This window comes from Euprymna scolopes, chromosome 30 (assembly GCF_053919585.1).
Source record: "Euprymna scolopes isolate OS-2025 chromosome 30, ASM5391958v1, whole genome shotgun sequence".
In the NCBI taxonomy this organism is placed as follows: domain Eukaryota; kingdom Metazoa; phylum Mollusca; class Cephalopoda; order Sepiida; family Sepiolidae; genus Euprymna; species Euprymna scolopes.
The window spans coordinates 88,397,422-88,413,865 of record NC_136511.1 but is presented as its reverse complement, the minus strand read 5'-3'; the positions used below and the strand labels follow the sequence as shown (position 1 = coordinate 88,413,865).

Sequence of the window (16,444 nt, the reverse complement as noted above, 5' to 3'; positions counted from 1 at the left end):
AAATGGCGACGCCAGATTGAATAAAATATTTCATTCGATTTAGAGCTTAATTGATATTGATTTGTTGCACTGGTTAATTTCGTAATTGTATTTATCCCATTTAAATGATTATGCGAATAGCTGAATACGCTGGAAGAAAGCCTAACACAGCTTTGGTATGAATGAGCATGTAAAGCAAAGGAAGATGTTTTTTTACAAAAGATATAATGTCGGCAACTTTTATCATATCAACAACAACGAATGCAGGGAACAATAAACGGAATTTATAAATAGAATTAAACAGCATTCAAATTGATTTAAATATGCTTACATGTGGTGCCCTGTTTCTTTGAGTGTGCTTCTGTTGATTAGTCGGTCTGTCACGCTTCAGTTAGAAATATCATTTTATGGCTAAACTTGAATAGATCCATCAGATTTACTATTTATGCTTAATAGCAGAAATGAAAACAACAAGATACGACAGCTGCTGCTGTTAATTATGAAGACGATTCTCTATTTAGGAAAATTAACTAAAATTTGGAATCAGAAGTTGTTCAACAAATACGGGCTGAGATTTCACGATTAGAAAATCAGAAGTAGAAAGGGAGGGGTGTTGGATTATTGATTAGCAACAAAGACTGGCATTCTAGATCTTCCAAATTCGAATCCAGTTCGTTCCACAAAGAGTTCTAACTAGAAAGATGTCGAAGGAACGAATGCCAACAATAATTCATTCATAACGAATAGATGGAATATGCTCAAGAACAATAACAACAATCAGCAGCAGCAGGTGTTGTGCTTGATCATGAATGATCGTGAATGATCGTGAATGATCGTGCCTGGTCGTGGTGGTTGATAAAAAGAGTAAAATTGTAGACGCATGTCGCATCTTATATTAAATGCGGCCAATCTCTGTTTTCAACTGATTTTCAACGCTTATCTTTAAAATACCATTGCTTGTTGCTTTGTCAGCCATAAGTTAGAAATCGTATTTTCATCGTTAACCGCGCTGATTGAATAGAAAAATTAAAATCTTTCGAATGGTTTTCATCTGACAATTGGACTTAAATGGTTGCATTAATGATACAAGTTCTGTGGAAATCGCACGCACACACACAAAGACACACACACACAGACACAGACATATATATACATGCATATATATATATATATATATATATATATATATATATATATATATATATATATATATATATGACCAGCCCTCTGGAGAAAGACCACATAAGACAAGCGAAACGTTGAACTTCTAGGTCTCTCTGCCTCAATTTAAAATTTCATATTGTCAGATCTTATCTATAATAATAATAATAATAATAATAATAATAATAATAATAATAATAATAATATGTATATATCTATCATTGATACACACACACACACACACACATATATATACATGAACATACATAACAGAAGAAAATAGACATTGTTATCATTAATAATAACAACTGCTGTCAGAGGATACTGGTAGACCTAATATTGCTTATCTTCTATTGCTGATAGATTGGACAACAACTTGGTAAAAACCGGGTCGTAGAATCACGAGGTTTGTGGCAATTTGATGGTTATCTATTGACATTTACATTAACCTATGATTCCTCTGAAACGCTGAGGATTTCTAGGCTTCTTTTGTTCGTGTCATAAACATATGTTAATATACAATAGATGTTGCGATATCAGGAACACAAAAATGCCAATAAAATATTGATATCTCAGCATCTTACTGTTGCTTTTTATGACTTCAAGTGCTGGGCATCGGTGAAGGAAACGAAAACCTTAAACACATATGAATTATTCTTGTGATGTGTCTATCTAGTTCTTTCATGTCTGTGTAGTTATAGGATATATTTCCAAAACACTAAGTTGTTTTTCTGATTTATTCCATTTTCACGGACATCCGATGTAAACAGTGTCGTCTGTATATTATTGTTCTTCTTTGAACAACCATTATTTAACTCAGCATTCTATCTAATGTTATAGAATGTATATATTTATGCGGGTCTATCTCCAAAAGAGATGCTAATGTTTATGGCGTATTTCATTTTCCTGGACGTTCAGCACAAACCTAGACGGCATAATTAACTCCCTTTGATTAAGATGGAATTATACTGCTACAAGTAATGTACTTAATGGCGTTTCACAATATTTGCTCATATGTTTTATCTATGAAACTCTAGAAGCAATTAGTGATGCATTGCCTTTTTATAGAGGTTCGGCTAGAAAGCAGTTCCATTAATGTTATTGTACCTGTTTCCATTAAAATGGAACATATATAAACAATCTGAATAATATAGTTTCAGAATATATATATATATATATATATATATATATATATATATATATATATATATATATATATATATATATATAGTAATTTATAAAATATATATGGCGATTAAGCTACACTGAATATTCTGCGTTTCATCCACTATAGGATTCGTCAGGCTTATGCGGGAATTTTGTGGTTGCTTCTTGTTTTTATATATGTTGAGGATTTCTAGTTAGCCAATCAGCTTTCTAGTATCCACCGCGCCCCTTTGCTATCAGCCAATGGGCATGCATTTTATCGAACAAAGGATCTGTTTTAGAACTAGGTTAGTGGTTTAAGGTAGAAAAAAAAGGATGGAAAAGATCTACCTTAAACCACTAACCTAGTTCTAAAACAGATCCTTTGTTCGATAAAATGCATGCCCATTGGCTGATAGGAAGGGGCGCGGTGGATACTAGAAAGCTGATTGGCTAACTAGAAATCCTCAACATATATAAAAACAAGAAGCAACCACAGAATTCGCGCATAAGCCTGACGAATCCTATAGTGGATGAAACGCAGAATATTCAGTGTAGCTTAATCGCCATATATATTTTATAAATTACTAACTAGCTCTACCTACGTATTGAGCACTTTTGAAGTAAATACTTTAAGTTTACGCATAAATCTATACTTTCGTATATTAAATTTATGTGAGTATATATATATATATATATTTATATATATATATATATATATATATATATAATGTTGTTGAAAAAAGAAAAACCGAATGAATTTATAAAATGGTGATCAACGTTTCGTCCCTTATTGCAGGAGACATCTTCAGGATATTAAAAGGAAAAATGCAGAAGAAAAAAACGATCTGCATTTTTCCTTTTAATATCATGAAGATGTCTCCTGCAATAAGGGACAAAACGTTGATCACCATTTTATAAATTCATTCGGTTTTTCTTAACGTCAACCATCGCTGGTAATTTTATTTATTTTCATTCATTCATATATATATATATATATATATATATATATATATATATATATATATATATATATATATATATATATATATATATTATAAAGCTGAATGTGCGTGTGTGTGTGTCTAGTCACGAATAGGCTCCTATATGGTTAACTATTTTAAAAAACTGATAACATATAATGAGGGAAGATGTATCGAGACACAGGAATGAGTATGTTTGATCTGGCAGAACGGTGCTGCAGTAAAATTGTGGGGTCTGCGTTCGCGCTGGTCCACAAAGTATGTAAAATGTAAAAATTAAAAAAAAAAACGTTTACAAGTGTTTTTGATATAGATTTACATAAGAATACTTTGATAAGTATGTTTTAACTTAAATAGGGATGGTATAATAAAATTGTGGGTCTGCGTTCACGCCTGGCCTCCATAGAATCGAAATAGGCACAAACTTTAATAAAGACTTTTCATATCTATCTGCGTAAGTATACTTTGATAATTATGTTTCAGTTTGAAGAAATATGGTATAATAAAATTATGGGGTGTTCGTTTGCACCTGACCTCCATAGAATGGAAATATGTCACAAAGTTTAAAAAGTTTTTTTTTTTAATATAGATCCACAGCATATTGTGATAAGTGTTTCAGTGTGAATAGGTATGGTAGATTAAATTATGGGGTTTATCTATTTTATTTTTACTTTCATCATATTTTGCTTTGGTTTTGATACCCCAAATTCAACCCAAATTTACAACCCTTCCTTTTCATAACCTATCATACTTTCATAAATCAGAGTCCATTTTCTGTAGGCTGTTTATGAACCTAGTCAACGACGGGTACTTTTGGTAGTATATATATATATATATGTAGTTAATTGGTCTATCTAAAAAACTCAAATGGGACTCTGGGATATTTATATTCTTATGGATATCTAACGCTAATGGAAACCTCGCGATATTATTTTGTCCCCTATTTTAAATGAAACATAACTATCCAATTTTTTTGCTAAATGTAGTTTCAGAATATGAAGGCTATGAGGATCTCTCCCACACATAATTTGACGTGTTTGTGACATATTCCCCGTTAACAGATGCCTGATACGAACGCAAATGTCACAATGTTATTGTACCTAATAGAGAGTTATCTCCTCTTATTTTAAGAAGGGAATTGAGTTATTGCCTGTGTTATAACGTTTCATCATTAGTTAACGAGTGCGGAAATGAGTATAGAGATATTGTCGTTCTTATCCAAGGTGTATCGTTTACGGGTTAAATTATTCCATATTAATCATATATTCAAGGACATACCAACAATTTCTTATTTTGAAAACGCCTTACTTTTTCCCTGTTTGCTCTTCCTCTCTTTCTTTCATTACATCTCTCGATATATTCTTTGTATTTGATCGACACACATCTCTGTCCAAATTCTCCCCCCCCCTCGTTGAATGGCAAGTAAACTTACCAAACGAAAGAAAAAACTTAGATAAATTTGACATAAAGACGACAAATCAGAAATAAAAAAAAAGGAAAAAGAAACCAATAATTATTTCACTAGCCGACCGTTAAACGTAATGTTCACATTTTTTTTTTCTCTATCTCCACTCTCTTTCCCTATTTGACTTTCTCTCTCTCGGACCGGATCATCGGCGAATTTGACCTTAATAAAATTTTCTTTTCGAACCTTCTAATGCCGATTGAAATAACGTGTTTGTATGAGTATATTCCGTCCTTTAGCCGATCACGCACACACAAAGTAATAAACAACATTAAATAAACACGAGCATATTCAAATATCTTATAGTGGGATCAAGTCTTAGCATCAGAAAGAAGCAGCTTGATATTCGGCGGTTAATTAAAATAAAAGCAAAACAACCGAAAGAAAAAGAGAGCGATTCGAAAGGAAAATAATCAAATAAAATGGTTTTGTATTGTTTTAATTGGGTTTAATTAATTCATATGAGAGGAAAAGAATGTACTGTTTACGGTTATAATTTCAGTTGTGATAAATCACTTTAGTTTGTGTAGACAACGGTTTAATGTTCGCATTTTATGGTTACTTGGTAGGCAAATGTGAAAGACTAACACGACAGATAAACAAGCTCTGAACAAAAACTTTTTTTGTATATCTCGATAAAAGACCCAACAAGAAACTGATAGAAATGAACAAAATTAAAAAAAAACAAATAGGAAAAAACAAAACAATAAAAACACGAAAGAAATGCGATAAAACGAACCTAAAAATGGCGTGATGCAAGCAACGTAGAAGACATAAACAAAAGAGGGAAGGTACTTTATGTATCGAGAAAGAAATATTGGATCACGAGAAATCGTCTAAATAATGGCGACATTGCTTGTTTTTATAAAAAGATTCTATGGAATATCTCATGTTCCTATCTACACAGGAACGTCCAATTTATTGGTAAAAAAAAATCCCCAAAAACAAATAGTGTGCAATTTTCGATGATTTATATAATATACTAGACGTACCCATGTCCCGTAGGGTAACAAATATTACCACCATTTACTTTTATTTTATAATAAAATTAATAGTTTTACAAACTTTTTAAGACATTCTTCTTGCATAACTAAAAAACAAGTCTCATTGTTATTATGTATTCATTAAGAATTTTCACAAAATTCATTATCAATGATTTCTCACTGAAGTTAATCAATAGTGTTCCTTGATGTTTGAGTGACGGATCCCATCAAATTTTCAACGTTCTTATTCAATAACTGCTGGGAACCTTTTTGTGCAAATTGACCATTGCTCCTCGAGTCTTCGTGACCATTTTGTATGGTATCAATCGAATCTGGTGCCACCACATGCATGTGTATATTTTGCTGAAGAGAAGCTGGTTATGTGATTTCCCGTAGTTGTTGTTGTTTTTGTACTTGTTGTTGTTCTTCTTTTTCTTTTTATTATTTTAATAACTAGAAGTGACTATAATTTTAACTGTACCAGATTTTCCCTAAGCATTGGTGACCTGTAAGTTACTAATGCTTGGGGAAAAACTGGTACAGTTAAAATTAGCGTCTAAGGAAGCAAATGTGTATCCAATAGATAAATAAATAAAAATATAGTCAGGTGGGAATGACTATAATTTCGTGTTTAATTAATATAGAAATAATTTCAGGTAAACCACCAAGAAAACATCTTCACTCTTGATAATAAGTGTTTTTTTCCTCAACCCAAGGGAGAAAATTTCTCTAGAATAGCCTACATTTCAATATACCATTCAATATTTTACAACGGATGCACTTGTTCGATGTAATGAATCTGAAAATACTAAAATTTATATAAATATTCGCAATTTATATTTGAAATAAGAACCAGGTCAATGATAAACAAAAGACCTACTGAGTAATTTTGTACAAAATTACGAATTTTATAATATATATAAAAAAACTATTATTTTTTAAAAACAAATTCGGAAAATAATCTGTTACCCGATACTTTGGTGAAGGTTATCATCATCTTGTTAAATCATTATTTATTACGTCATATTTTATGTCGTCATTCATTTGTGACGCAATTCAGTGGTCAAGCAATTGATCCAGCAAAATCTAAAAACTCTGTCGAATATATTTATCAAAGGAAATGATGGATCTATCTACTACTAACGCTTTGTGGACTTTGCAGATTTCTTGGATTATAATTAAAATAGAATGGAAATAAATGTGCATAATGAATAACGTCACACAATAATGACGTCATTTATCAGGTTATGGGTTATCTACTAGATGATACATCGAGATCCTTCGTTGTCTAAGCGTTTTGGTTTTTGTTCTTAACAATTAGAATGAAAGGATGTCAAAATTTGCAAACATTTGTATTCTTTATGGCGTATGAAGGTACCAGAGATCATTTGTTTAATTAAACCCCGTGGTTTTTCATTTCTTCATTCTTGATATTTTTGTTTAGACAATTGTTGTCTTACTACTCTATCATTCCAGCTTCCATTCTTCTAATTCTTTTATATTACTGCCTAACTGAAAGACCATTCTTTATTTCATTCTCAAATTTCTATTTCATCATTTTTAGAATTCATTTTGAGTAATCCTGGATATCAAATTATTAAAATTTCCGTCGCTTTTTCTTCGAATTGATTTCTTTTCCAATTTAATGTAAATTAACCTTTATACAATTTCCTCCGGAATTACTTGAACATTATCAAATTTACTGCCATCCTGTACAACTTTTTTTGCTAAGCAACTGAAGATAGAGAAAGAGTCGCCGTTCTGACTCGATTTGTTGGCGATTGGATTAATCATCATTATTACTGAAATGTCCTAATTCGCCATCTTCAAACTCTAAGTAAATCAAATAGGCTTATGCCAACAGATACCACAAAAAAATGGAAATGGCAAATACGATTCTTAGGTTCTACCATAAGCTAAATAGTGATGTTGAATTTATTATAGAATTCTACAAATGGAATTAGTAAATACTTGAAGTTTCACCCAGATTGGCATCATTATAATCGTCATAGTTTGCATTATATTTAAACATTGTTATTTAAATTTCTTACTCTAGTTATTCGATTATCATCTTCTCCATCAGGAACATGGTGAAAATGACTATTCAGAATGAAATATCGTTAATTTTAAAAATCCGATCGCATTATTGCTTTTTATATTACGTGTAAGATATTTCTTTTTTACTAAAATTCATCCCAAATTATATATATATATATATATATATATATATATATATATATATATATATATATATATATATATATTATATATATATTACATCTATATATATATATTACATCTATATATATATACATATATATTATATATATAGATAATTATACATATATAATAATATATATAATTATATATATATATAATATATATCTATATACATCCAATTATATATATATAATATATATATATATCATATATATACACATATACAATTATATATATCTATATCTATATGATAATATATATATCATATATATATACAATATATATAATATATATATAATATATATAATATATATATATAATATATATAATATATATATAATTATATATTATATATAATATATATATACAATATATATATAATATATATATATAATTATATATATATAATTATATATAATATATATATATAATTATATATAATATATATATAATTATATATATAAATATATATAATCATATATACATATAATTATATATATAATATATATATATAACAATATATATATATATTTATATATATAATTATATATATATAATTATATATATATATATTTGTATAAAGATATTTGTATATATATATTTATATATATAATTATATATATATATTTATATATATTATATCTATATTTATATATATAATTATATAATTTGCAAGCCTAAAATAAAACATGAATATCAATGGTACATCATTTCAGAAATCTCATAAAAAATAAATGAGATCGATGAGAATTGGCAGCCAACCGGATGTTAACGCATCCACCATGAGAGACAAAATAAAAAAAAATCTTCTTTTGCACATGGCTTCACGCATCGCTTCCGCTTGGGAAGAAAAAAATAAGATAACCACAAAATAATTATCAACCAATGGCAGAGCTCCGCGCCTAAAATAAACACCTCAAATATCACAGTCGCTGGGAGCCAGTTTCCCGCTATAATAACGAGGGATTTGAGGGAACCGATGAGGAGATAAAAAAAGGAGAGATTCGCCCTGCGTCAGTGAACGCACGGACGGATTCTCCCACCCGACCTAAAGAGATGAAGAAGAAAAAGATATAAGACACCAGTGAACTGAAGCCGACTACGCTCTCATGTTATGGGCCAAACTCCTTCAATTCTAAACAATGCCTAATTCACATAAACCAAAGAAGAGAGGAGGAGAAAGAAGACGAAGACGCCGGGCTGCTAGCGCTGATGAAAGAAGTCACTCGCTTTCCACTTACCAGCCGGAACACGCATCACCGACAGTAGGATGACCGGCCTACCCTAACCCTCTCCATCTCCAAAAGATAAGTAACATTTTACGAACATTCATTCCTTGTCAATTCATACATACCTACAAACAGTTTACGAACATTCATTCCTTGTCAATTCATACATACCTACAAACAGTTTACGAACATTCATTCCTTGTCAATTCATACATACCTACAAACAGTTTACGAACATTCATTCCTTGTCAATTCATACATACCTACAAACAGTTTACGAACATTCATTCCTTGTCAATTCATACATACCTACAAACAGTTTACGAACATTCATCTCCTTTGTTAAATCACATTCCATCCTACGAATACTTTGCCTCTCCTAATACAAATTGTTGGTAGTAAATAAAGTCGGTTCTCGATCTCCAATATGCGTCTGTCTTTATATACAAACTCTGAGGCCATAGATCTCATTAAAACTTAAACTATCTCTATCCCATTTAAACGAAATTTGAACCATATGTATAATACACTAATGCTAGCTTTCTTACATCCAAATTTCCTCCGACTATATACGGGTTTCTATTGAAGGCAGTAAAATCAAAATAATGATATATGAGCATAGTGTATTTAGATAGTGTTCCTCATACAGTTCCACGCAATAGTGAATCTTCTTGCAAGACTAAAATAAAACATAAATATCAATGGTACATCGTTTCGGAAATCTCATCAAAAACAAAAATGAGATTGATAAGAATTTTGTTTGCACAATGTTTTGTAATGCAACACAATTTGGCTTACCTACACAAGTTCTATGATGTTTTCCTCTCAGTTTGTGATTCCTCTTTCCTCGACTTGATTCTTGAAATGATCCTGAAAAAAAGAAAACATAGACTGAATACTAAACACGAATAAAGAAAAAAAACAATGAATATTCGTTATAATGAATAAATCTTAGATAATGAAATGGGTTTTACATCTTGCATATATGTATATACTTACATCTTATATGTATAGATATATTTTTCACATACATAGAATATAGCATTTGTTATTGCTCGTATACGAGGTGCCTTTAATAAGTTTCCAGACATTTTTGTACAGGAATTTTAAATTATCGCCGACTCTTGAAATTACTATACATCTTATGAGATGACTGAAGAATTTTTACGATTTAAGGTTCAAATGAATTGTTACAGCAGTAATTGGAATACATCATACTAAAGTCTGGTTGTCACAGCCATAGAATTCCAAAAATGCAATCTGGACGTGCGAACACTTTAAAAGAACGATATGCAATAAAATTTTGTTTTTAAACTTGGAAAAAATGCCACAGGAATGTATAGAATGCTCCAGACTTCTTTTGGACCACCTTGTATGAATCTACCATCAGATTTTGAGTGGCATAAAAGATTCACGGAATGTGTGGAGTATTTTAGGGATGGTGAGAGACGTGGTTGAAGTAATCAAGTCAGAACATCAGAGTTGATTGGCCAAATAAAGAATTTCCTGGACAAGAACAGTCGTGTTTATAGAGACAATAAGTCCACTGTTTGATGTCAGTGTGCGGACTGTACACATAATTATTCGCAAGGAACTTAAGATGTAGAAGCTTTGCCCGAATGCACTCCATTCTTGTCACAGACTATTTGACCAAGATGGGCATCAAGACAGTTCCTCACCCTCCCTAAAATCCGGATCTTGCTCCCCGTAACTTTTTGTTATTCCCTAAACACAAGTAAAAGTTTCGAAGCTACCGTTATGAGACAACTGAGATGAAAGAGGCTGCGACGAGGGTCATTTACATGCTCACCCAAGAGGACTTCTATTGGGCCTTCCACAAGTTGTTGGAACGATACAAGTGCATTACAACCCGCAGAAATTACTTCAAAGGAGACTAGAGATTCATGTGTGAACTATCAATAAAATTGACCAACAAAAAAGACTGAAAACTTATTGAAGGCATATCGTAAATGGATGACTGTGTAATCGTATAACGTTCGAAAGCCTTTCCAATACCGCTACCCAAAAAGTTGCGATTTATTTCGATTTTCGATTTCGATTTTCCATATTAGTGTTAGAACGATTAATAACATAGGATATCAGAACCGGTAATCGAATCGGAAAAATTGGAGCATCATTTTCGATTCCAAAAAACGATTCTTTGAATATTTTTTCACCCAAAAATATGAAACAAACATTTATTTATTAAACTATTTATAATTTCAATCAACCGTCGTTTGTCTGTTATTGTCTATATGTCACGTCATTCGACATCCTGGTATCATACATTGTTAACATCCTTCTTATACACATTTTAGGGATGGGTTAACGAAAATTTGGAGGTTTTATAAAGAGAGAAGTATTTTTGGGATGATCCATGGAAATATTTTCATTGAAAAAGATTTGCAAGCTTTATATTCAAATGTAAGTGAAAACGAGAGACATCGTCATACGGTAAGAAAGCATATATTCACAATAGAAATAATCTATATATTTTTAAAATGGAAAAAGGTGTACACCAATAGGAAAAAGCAGAATGATCATGAATCTGTGAGAGTTCTTGTAAAACAAGAGCTTCAGAAGTTAAGACATTGATAGAAGTCTGGATCGATTAATTAAGCGGCGCCAGTTTCAGGGCCAGGAAATCGTATTAAAAAATTCTCTGCTCAATTAAATTGTAATACATTGAAAGTAGTTTATAAGAGTAAATGTGCTTTTGTTAATCATGGAAAATAGTCCAGAAATAAAGTTTTGGCTATTCAATGAAAAAGATTAAACTAATTGACAGATGATACTGTTGATATCTTGTTTGTGTGTCTGTGTGTTCGTCAATGTTTGTGAGCGTGTAAGTTAAAAGAGGAGTGAATGAAGAACCCCCTTCGTGAAACGCTGAAACCCATCATTAGACTCGGGTCGACTGGATTCAACAAGCTTTTAAAGGGTTCGGGTAGCTTCCAGAAAAGATCGTTTCAAATAAATTCAGAAAGAGTTTCTGATTGTCCCAAAATAAAATTTTTATTAAGGATAATGTATGCGCAGAGGATATGAGTAAAAAAGCGTTTATATAATTAGATTTTGTACTTGGATGTGTTAACATCGACACCATATATATATATATATATATATATATATATATATATATATATATATGCATATATATATATGAATATATATATAAAAATATATAAATATAAGAATACATATATAAATATATATATATATATACAAATATATAAGTATATATATAGAGAGAAATATATATATATATATATAAATACATATAATATAAATATACAAATAAAATATATAAACATAAATATATATATAAATATGTATAAAAGTATGAATATATCTACGTATATCAATATATATATAAATATATGTATATATAATATATATATAAATATATACAAATATATATATATATATATATATATAGATATATAAATACATACATAAATATATATAAATATAAATATAAATATAAATAAATATATATATATATAAATATATGGATAAATAAATATATATAACATATATATATGAATATATATATAAATAAATATATATATATAAATATATATATAAATATATATACATAAATATATATGTATAAGGAATGAAAAAATACCAGCGGTGGTTGACGTTATGTTTAAAGAAAAATAGAAAAACCAAATGAAATTATTAAAACATCAACGTTTCATCCTTATTTCAGAGGACATCTTCAGGATAATTGAAATAAATTCTTATCACAATGATAAAATAAAGACGGGCATGATTATTGGTTTTTTCTTGCGTGCCTTTAGAATATGCAGTCCCCAATATCTTAATGATGAATTTCAATATATTACGAATGTTTTAAGAAAACTACAGTATCCATCCTATTTCATTTCTTACGCAAAGAAAAAAGCTACGAAAATACACTATAACATAAACACACAGAAAAATAAAACAAATACCTCACTATTAAACAGACATCTTTTCATTCCCACCCACACCAAAAATACAAAAATCTACGACACTCTTAATAGACTTGGTTTTCACCTGATACAAACAACTTCCTCAACCATAAAACAGACATTAAAAACTACCAAGCACTCTCCCAAAACCCTCACATCCGATGCCGGTATATATTCCATCCCATGTAACAACTGTCAACAAGCGTACATAGGTGAAACACAACGAAAATTGAAATTAAGACTTAACGAGCACAGAAGAGATATAAGGAATGGTAACGCCCTAAATGCACTCTTTTGCCATTGTGCAGAACATGATCACTCATTTAATTTAGATCAAGCGAAAATTATTAAATACGTGATAGATAGAGCTAAAAGAAGACTTTTAGAATCAGCACTAATATTGAATACTAATACTATTACGCAAAGAAAAGGCTTCTACCATTTAACCCCTAGCATAGGGAAAATAATAATCAAAGAGCAAGGTATCAGGGTGGATCCTGGCTAGCCGTTTTTCCTTGAATGTTTCAGGAAAATGAGTAGTTTTGCAGAAGAGAAGAAAAAAAAATGTACATATTTATTTTAATGAATTTTTAAAAGTGTATATATAGACATCGAACAACCCAACCTTCCCATACGCACACATATTTGTCCTTCCCGACATGGGTAGGATTCAAGAACTGTCTTTTTCGCACGATCTATGACTTTTTCTTTTCTTACATTTTTATTTCAATTATCCTGAAGATGTCCTCTGAAATAAGGACGAAACGTTGATTTTTTAATAATTTCATTCGGTTTTTCTATTTTTCTTTAAACATAAATATATATATATATATATATATATATATATATATAAATATATATACATAAATATATATATATATAAATATATATATATATAAATATATATAAATATATATATGTAAATATATATATAAATATATACAAATATATATAAATACATATATATATAATATATATATATATAAACATACAGAGAATATATATATAAATACATATATATATATATATATATATATATATATATATATATAAATATATAAATATAAATATATATATAAATATATATGATTGTTGAGCTGGATTAAATCCGACGATATGAAATAAAATGGAGGTGCAAGGACCTGGATACTCAACGTTTCGCCCGATTTATGCGGGCTTCTTCAAGAGGGATGGTCATTGACGAGAGAGTCGGAGGATTGGAGCTATATATAATGATGGGGGAGAGCAGCGTGTTTTCCTTATGTAAATTAGATGTCATATATACATGTATATACATTTTATGAGAGAAGAACTAATTAGAGTAAACTAGGGTAGTGGATTACGTCTAAAAGATAAAATATCGTAGAGATTAAAAATTGTGTTTGGAAATATAGCGGTGATAGATTAAATAAATAAAATGACACGAGATTACGAAAGAATCTTTTTTTTTTTTTTTTTTTTAAATTAGAAATAATTGAATTGGGATAAAATAGCGCAGTAACTTAAAAGATGGTATCTAAAAATAAGAATAGGAGGTGATAAAATGGAGTCTAAAAATAGATAATGATAAAATACAGTAAATAAGTAAAATAAAAATAAAATTAAGTGAAATTACGAATTTTTTTTTTCGCGTTTAACCGGTGTCTAAGTTGTTTTCTTTAATAATTATTTTCGACAGAAAGGGAGCAACGTGGAAAAAACCTTTTCTTTTCAAAAGAGATGTAAAAAACAACAATACACTCAACGCCATATTTTGTCACATCATGGAAAACGACCACCATTTTGATTTTAACAAAGCAACTTTCCTTAAACACATACATAACAGATCCACACGACGTTTAATTGAGTCAGCTATAATCTCCCATTCCAGCAATATAATTAAGCAAAGAAAAATAACGTTCTTATTTCAGCACGGATCAATAAGTGCCTGAGTACAAAATTTCTTTAATAAAGAAAAAGGATTCATATTTTCTTATGTAAAAACAACTTCTGTAAAAAAAAAACAAAGAAAAAGTTCTGTAAAAAAAACAAAGAAAAAGTGTACTTTCAATTTTGTTAAAAAAGGTTTTCTTAAAAAAAAACAAAAAAAAATAACGATGCTAATTCAGAGAGTGATCCGCGCTATTTTTTAAATCGCATTTCCACGTTTAATTAAAGTTTTATGATGTTTTTTTATTCAATTGTAAGGTTAAAATACAGAATATGTACAAAACACCCTCCCCATGTTAAGAATGGCTTTTTAAATGATAACGTTATTATTTCAGCACGGATAACGCTCTGCATGAGTACCGATTAATGTTTTGTTTTTTTGCGGTAAATATCCAGATACGCTTCAACGGAACACCGACCACTCTAATTTGTTTTTTTATAAGTCGCTGACAACGAATCTGATAGTCAAAGTTAGGGCAAATTTACCGTTTGCATGGTATTAACCCCTGAAACCACGAACTACTTTCGACCATTTTGTAGCTTCCGTTTACGCTACGTTGACTGGCTTGAAAAACAGCCTAAAGAAAATGGACTCTGATTTATGAAAGTATGATAAGTTATGAAAAGGAAGGGTTGTAAAGAGATAGCTTCGGATTTGGGTGTACCAAAACCAAAGCAATGTATGATGAAATTTCAAATAAAATAGATAAACCCCATTATTATACCATGCCTGTTCACATTGAAACACTTATCACAATAATATACGAACACACCATAATTTTATCATACCCTATTTTTTTTAACTAAAACATTATTATCAAAGTATACTTACGCGGATAGATATGAAAAGTCTTTATAAAACTATTTGCCTATTTCCATTCTATGGAGGCCAGGCGAGAACAGAGATCCCACAATTTTATTATACCATTCCTTAAGTTAAAACATACTTATCAAAGTATTATCATTTACATCTATATAAAAAAAAACGCTTGCAAACTTTTTTTTTCATTTTTAATTTTTTAAAAAAATTATTTTTATTTCCATACTTTGTGGACCAAGCTGACAGATGAACTATACCAATTTCTGTATCTAGATACATCATATACCTTTATATGTAATCAGTTTTCTATAATAGTCAACCACATAGGAGCATATTCGTGACCAGGCACACACACACACACACAAACACACACACAGAAAAATATAATAATATATATAAATACATTTATGATACGTCTGTAGTTTATTTAACTGGTTGCACTATATTGGCAAAGTAGCAATCTTAGAATATATATATATATATATATAAATATATTTACATAAATATATATATACAAATATATATAAATATATGAATATATTTATCTATAAATATATATATATAAATATA

At 29.6% G+C, this 16,444-nt stretch overlaps 1 protein-coding gene across 4 annotated transcripts in view; it reads right to left on the bottom strand.

Annotated features, from left to right (window-relative positions):
- The window catches only part of LOC145254609 (uncharacterized), a 1,148,515-nt gene that overhangs the window by 681,999 nt on the left and 450,072 nt on the right, over positions 1-16,444 (bottom strand). For 2 of the 4 annotated variants that reach the window (XM_080113218.1, XM_080113219.1), the window contains exon 2: positions 9,965-10,036. The gene's annotated coding sequence lies outside the window, so the exon portion shown is untranslated. The remainder of the gene's footprint in view (positions 1-9,964; positions 10,037-16,444) is intronic. The other 2 variants (XM_080113220.1, XM_080113221.1) reach the window with 1 other exon arrangement.